This window comes from Ranitomeya imitator, chromosome 2 (assembly GCF_032444005.1).
Source record: "Ranitomeya imitator isolate aRanImi1 chromosome 2, aRanImi1.pri, whole genome shotgun sequence".
NCBI lineage: Eukaryota > Metazoa > Chordata > Amphibia > Anura > Dendrobatidae > Ranitomeya > Ranitomeya imitator.
In genome coordinates this window covers 612,650,790-612,657,212 of record NC_091283.1, presented here as the reverse complement: position 1 = coordinate 612,657,212, position 6,423 = coordinate 612,650,790, and the positions used below count along the sequence as shown (strand labels likewise).

The 6,423-nt window shown below is 44.8% G+C and overlaps 1 pseudogene; it reads left to right on the top strand.

Moving 5' to 3' along the window:
- Nucleotides 1–1,442: 1,442 nt before the first annotated feature.
- LOC138665199 (L-xylulose reductase-like) overlaps nucleotides 1,443–6,423 on the top strand; it is a 43,501-nt pseudogene continuing 38,520 nt past the window's right edge.

Sequence of the window (6,423 nt, the reverse complement as noted above, 5' to 3'; positions counted from 1 at the left end):
TCACACAGTGCGTTTTTTACCGCGGAAACGCAGCGGTTTTGCCGCTGCGGTTCCGCAGCTGTTTTCCATGCAGGGTACAGTACAATGTACCCTATGGAAAACAGGACCCACTGTGCACATGATCCTGAATTTAAAAAAAAAAAAACGCACTGATTAGCTGCGGTAAAAAAAGAAGTACCATGTCACTTCTTTTTGTAAAACAGCAGCGGTTCTGCACCCATTGACCTCCATTGTGAGGTGAAAGCCGCAGTAAAACCCGCAGATGAAAAAAATATCTGCGGGTTTTACTGCGGTTTGTGGTGCAGAACCGCTGCAGTGTGGCTGCCCCCCCATGCCCCAATCCCACCCCCCCATGCTCCGATGCCACCCCCCCGTGCTCCGACGCCCCCCCCCATCTCCCCCCTCTTATACTTACCCGGTCCCGTTGTCCGTCCGGCCGTCTTCTCCCTGGGCGCCGCCATCTTGCAAAATGGCGGGCGCATGCGCAGTGCGCCCACCGAATCTGCCGGCCGGCAGATTCGTTCCAAAGTGCATTTTGATCACTGAGATATAACCTATCTCAGTGATCAAAATAATAAAAAAAAATAGTAAATGACCCCCCCCCCCTTTGTCACCCCCATAGGTAGGGACAATAAAAAAATAAAGAATTTTTTTTTTTTTCCACGAAGGTTAGAATAGGGTTAGGGTTAGGGGTAGGGTTTAGGGGTAGGGTTAGGGTTAGGGGTAGGGTTAGGGGTAGGGGTAGGGTTAGGGTATTTTCAGCCATTTTAACCCTAAAAAACTTCCTAGAAAACACAGACTCTGGCTAGAAAACTGCATAAAAAAAACGCATCAAAAAACGCATCAAAAAAGCACCAAAAAAAGGACCTGCGTTTTCTGCCAAGAGCTGCGGTTTCAGTCCTGAAAAAAAAGGATGGAAATCAGGAACGTGTGAACATACCCTTAATGTCTTACTGGATGTAGTTGACAACATTCTGGCCATGAAGTACATTTTGATGATTGTCCTAGCAAGTTACTGGTGAAACTCTTCCAAGTTTCCGTTAACATACAAAAATTAGCGATTTACGTGAATAACTTCTGAACTACACATAGAGTTGATATTTTTTTGGCAAATATTATTCAGGACATTGATATGTTCATTTTGAGTACTAGTGGTCCAGGGTACCTCTTTTCAAATTAAACTTATGTACGATTGAGTGCGTTTGATTATGTGCGACATAAGCGATTTATGTGAATAACCCACGACCACAAGTAGTCAAAATAAACATCTCAAAGTGCTGATCAAAATTTTACCCAAACAATATCCACTCTATGTATAATTCACCATGCATGGAAAATCGAATAGCTAACTAATAACTAATAGCTAACTGCCATAGATGAAAATTTAATAACTAACTAATATCTAATAGCTAACTGCAGACTAACTTGAATCCGGTTGTCCTCGGCGCCCGCCGCCTCCTCATTCCCACCAGTATGGACATCAGCTTCACAGGACACCGAGCCCTGGTCACCGGCGCGGGAAAGGGTGAGTACAGGGGCGGAATGCGCTGACAGTGCCGTCACTGCAGAGAATGACTGCGGCTTCTCCCTGCAGGGATTGGACGGGCCGCAGTGAAAGCGCTGAGGGCTGCAGGAGCAGAAGTGATCGCCCTGAGCAGAAGCTTGGAAGACCTGGAGAGCCTGACCAGTGAGGTAATCACTATATTATACTGCCCTCTAGAGGGCCGGAGCGGTAATCTCTGTATTATACTGCCCTCTACAGGTTTTGGGAGGTAATCATAATATACTGCCCTCTAGAGGGCCAGGGCGGTAATCACTGTATTATACAGCCCTCTAAAGGTTTTGAGAGGTAATTATTATAATATACTGCCCTCTAGAGAACCTGGGAGGTAATCGCTATATTACGGTGCCGTCTAGAGGTTTTGGAGGGTAATCACTATATTATACTGCTCCCTAGAGGGTGTGGGAGGTAATCACTATGTTATGCTACCTTCTAGAGGGCCAGGGATGTAATCACTACATTATACTGCCCTCAAGAGGGTGTGGGAGGTAATTACTATATTATACTGCCCTCTAGAGGGCCAGGGAGGTAATCACTATATTATACTGCCCTCTAGAGGGCCAGGGAGGTAATCACTATATTATACTGCCCTCTAGAGGGCCTGAGAGGTAATCACTGCATTAAACAGCCTTCTAGAGGACCTGGATAGAAATCACTATATTATACTGCCCCCCCAGAGCATAGATGTCAAACTAAGTCCCGCGGCCAAATCTGGCCAACAGTGTAAGGCTATGTGCACACGTCAGGATTTTATGCGGATATTTCCTGAGCAAAATCGGAGATTTTCTACATAAAATCCGCACGCATTTTTCTCTGACAATTGCAGCATGCTGCCGAAGCGGCATGAGAAAATAATGGCGTATGTGAGCTGCCCTGGGCCGAGGGCTATAGGATGTTTTATCGCATAGCGCTCGGCCGTCTTATACGGCAGTGTGACTCCGGCCTTAGTGTATTTTGCACTCCCGTATGCAATTTAGTCCATCTTTACACATTTTATGAGGGGACACATCTGAATTCTCACCTACATGTTTTTAACAAACAGCACACTCGTGCAACACAGATGTCCGTTCACTTCACGCACCCTTCATTGACAAGGGATCATACTCGGGCAAGTCTTCTTTTCGTTTTGAGGGCAATCTGCCAAAAACCATGTCCATACGGTATAATGTGCACGTGCATCATCGGCTCTGATGCCATCCATTTGAGTAGGTTGTACTTGGCTTTGGAGACTACTTTAACATTGATGGCTATCCTTAGGATAGGTCAGCAGTGTCTGATCAGTGCGTGAGCGACACCCGTTCCCCTCACCGGTCTGCTGTTCTAGGTGCCGGCAGCGGATGGAACTGCTCAGTTACGGAACTGCTCCATCTACTGCTAGTGGCTGCGGCCAGGTACTGCACATTCGAGATGAGCAAAAGCTGCTCTAGGAATCAGGACCTCTATCTATAGGTGTTTTTCTCATAGTGCCCAGGAGTGGAGACCGTGTGCATGGACCTAACTGGTCAGCGACAGAGGCTGCCCTGACTAGTCTACAAGCGGTGGACCTGCTGGTGAATAATGCAGGGGTTGCTTTGCTGCAGCCCTTTCTGGAAATTACCCCAGAAGCAATTGACAGGTATTTGGGGTACTCTGTATATCCCCACTTATAGACAATGACTCCATGTGGATTTATCTCCCGTCTACACTCTTATTTTCTAGGAGCTTTGACGTGAATGTGAGAGCTGCCATCTTGGTATCACAGGTGAGGCGTGGAATCAGTGTAGCACAGTAGACAGCAGATCACATCTCTATCCTAAATGCCCCCTCTATGTCCCACCAGACTGTTGCCCGTCAGATGATTAAGCGTGGCATGGGGGGCGCTATTGTCAATGTGTCTAGTCAAGCATCACAAGTGGCCTTACAGAACCACTCCGTCTATTGTAAGTATAGCACCGCCCTCTAGGTATAGAAGGGTATTACATGCTCCTGTAATGGATAAATTGTGTAATACTCTTACTGCTGAAATCCTGTCCCCGATCGCCAGCCCAATGTACCGAGTAGTCACCATTGACGTCTAAAGGAACGGCTAATAGGAGCCATTATGTAGGTAGATAAAAAAACAGAATTCAAGACGCTCGACACTATCACAGTCTGATGGGTGCAACTACACTGTGTTCCAAATTATTATGCACAAAGAGTTTAGGAGTGATAAGGTTAGAATTTTTTTGTTTGTCATTTAAACTCATTGATGGGGTTGTGTGTCAGGGCTCTTTATATAATTGAAAGCAATTGCAGATACCTTTGCAAATTAGTTTGGCCGGTGTGTCCAAATAAAGGCAAGACTACTTAAAAAGGATGTTCCACATTATTAAGCAGCCTACATTTTTTGCCAAAATGGGAAAGAAAAAGGACGTGTCGGCTGCTGAGAAGCAACAAATTGTGGAGTATTTAGGTCAAGGCATGACTACAATCAACATTGCCAAGACACTTCATCGTGATCATCGCACAATCAAGAAGTATGTAGCTGATTCCCAGCACACACACACTTGTGCGTGCTGATAAGGAAAAATTGAGGACTCTTTCCAACAGGCAATTGCGTAAGGTTAAAAGAGCAGCTGCAAAAATGCCTTGTCATAGCAGCAGACAAGTTTTTGAAGCTGCTGGTGCCTCCAACGTCCCCAGAACAACAAGATGCAGGGTCCTTCAGAGGTTTGCAGCTGTGCGTAAGCCATCCTGTCGACCACCTCTATCCACTGCACACAAGCAGAAACGGCTCCAGTGGGCCAAACGATACATGAAGACTGACTTCCAAACTGTTTTGTTCACCGATGAGTGCCGTGCAACGCTCGATGGTCCAGATGGATGGACTGCAGGATGGCTGGTTTATGGACACCCCATGAAAACACGGCTAAGGCGCCAACAAGGAGGAGGTGGAGTAATGTTTTGGGCTAGAATCATGAGGAGAGAGATTGTCAGCCCCTTTATGATCCCTGAAGGGGTAAAGATGAACTCCATAATCTATGTTGAGTTTCTAAAACAACACTTCCTGCCATGGTTCAAGAGGAAGAACCGTGCTTTCCGCAGCAAGATCATTTTCATGCATGATAATGCACCGTCTCATGCTGCAAAAAACACATCTGCATCTCTGGCTGCTATGGGCATAAAACTGGACAAACTTATGGGGTTGTCACCATCTTCCCCTGACCCCAACACCATTGAGAACCTCTGGAGCATCATCAAAAGGAGTGTCTATGATGGCGGGAGGCAGTTCACATCTAAGCAACAGCTCTGGGAGGGTATTCTGTCCACATGCAAAACAATTGAAGCAGAAACCATCCAAAAACTGACAAATTCAATGGACGAGAGAGTTCAGAAGCTTCTTTCGAACAAGGGGTCCTATGTACAAATGTAACCATCACCAAGAATAAAGTTTTCACTTGAAAACTGTTTGATTTCATTTTGTAATAAGCTGATAATGCTTATAACTTCACAATTGACCATTTTTTTATTCAAAATTAAATAAAAAAGGTTGAAAACTCTGCTGTGCATAATAATTTGGAACATGCATTTTGAGTGTTTATTTTTTTTTTTAAAGATACTGTTTTCATAGGCAGTTTGTTCCAAAACATTGCAATTATACTAGAATAGTAGATGACTGGAAAATAACAATGACTGCAATTCAGATAGGTAATTTAGAGAAAATATGAGGAAATATTATTTGCATAATAATTTGGAACACAATGTAAAAACTCACAGACCGCCTGCTCCCAGTCTCTGTTATTGTCTGCAGCGCTCACCTCATGTCAACAGCGCTGCAGCCAATTACTGAGCTCAGCAGCTCTGCCCAAGTTGATGGCACAAGCCGCTCAGATCTGTTGACCTCACTGATTGGCTGCAGTGCTGTCGACACAACGTGAGCACTGCAGAAAATAACAGACCCAGGAGCAGCGGCAGAGGACAGGGGTTTTCTGAAACATCAAAGCCCTTCGATGATTCCCTATTTTTTAGAAGTGATAAATCTGCACCCACTCTTTAAGCCCTCTTGGCCAATAAGAAGCCCTGAGATGGTTCATCTATATACATTCCTGTATCTCAAACAAGTCCGAAGCAGGGGCATCCTCATACCAGTCATAGGAGCATGGCCCTTGAGCACTACAAAGATTACAATATTGGCTCATCTCTACCAGGGGATCCTGTAGACGTCTTTACTTAAACCTGGCAGTCCTTTTAAGTCATGTTCCTTTAATATTTATAGACGTTACTCTCCATAAAATGTGATGGTATATCACCAGAAATGTCATCAATGTCTAACCTGTGAGGGTCTCACTGTCCAGCCCCCACAGATCCTCAGAATAAGCTAGATGCAGCAATATCATAGACTTTCAATTGGAAATGAAGCTTTGGGAAATAACGTTTCGCGTTGTGAGTCCTCAGGTGCCACTAAAGGAGCTCTGGACATGTTAACTAAGGTGATGGCTCTTGAACTGGGACCAAAAAAGGTGACTATTAATTTGTAGTATTGAACTAATGTGATGACACATGACATATGCATATTATTGTTATATCCCTCCAGACCTTTGCATGATTACAAGTGATCTCAGGTTTCCATAGGAGATTCCGTATTGTCACCCACGATGGATGTTTTTCAACCACTGACTGCTTAAAGTGGGCACAAAAAAAACATGAAAAATAATGATCTGGCTTTTCTTGGAATGAAAAAAATCCCCGTCACTATTATTTTCTGGCTTGCTCTCTCTCTGTGTCTCTAGACTACATTTCCCAGGAGGCAGTGCATGTTGGGTTCTCTGTCAGAGCTGTATCCACCTCACACACACTCACCCTCCGTGGCCGCTCCACTTTAAAATCACCATCCTGAGACTACT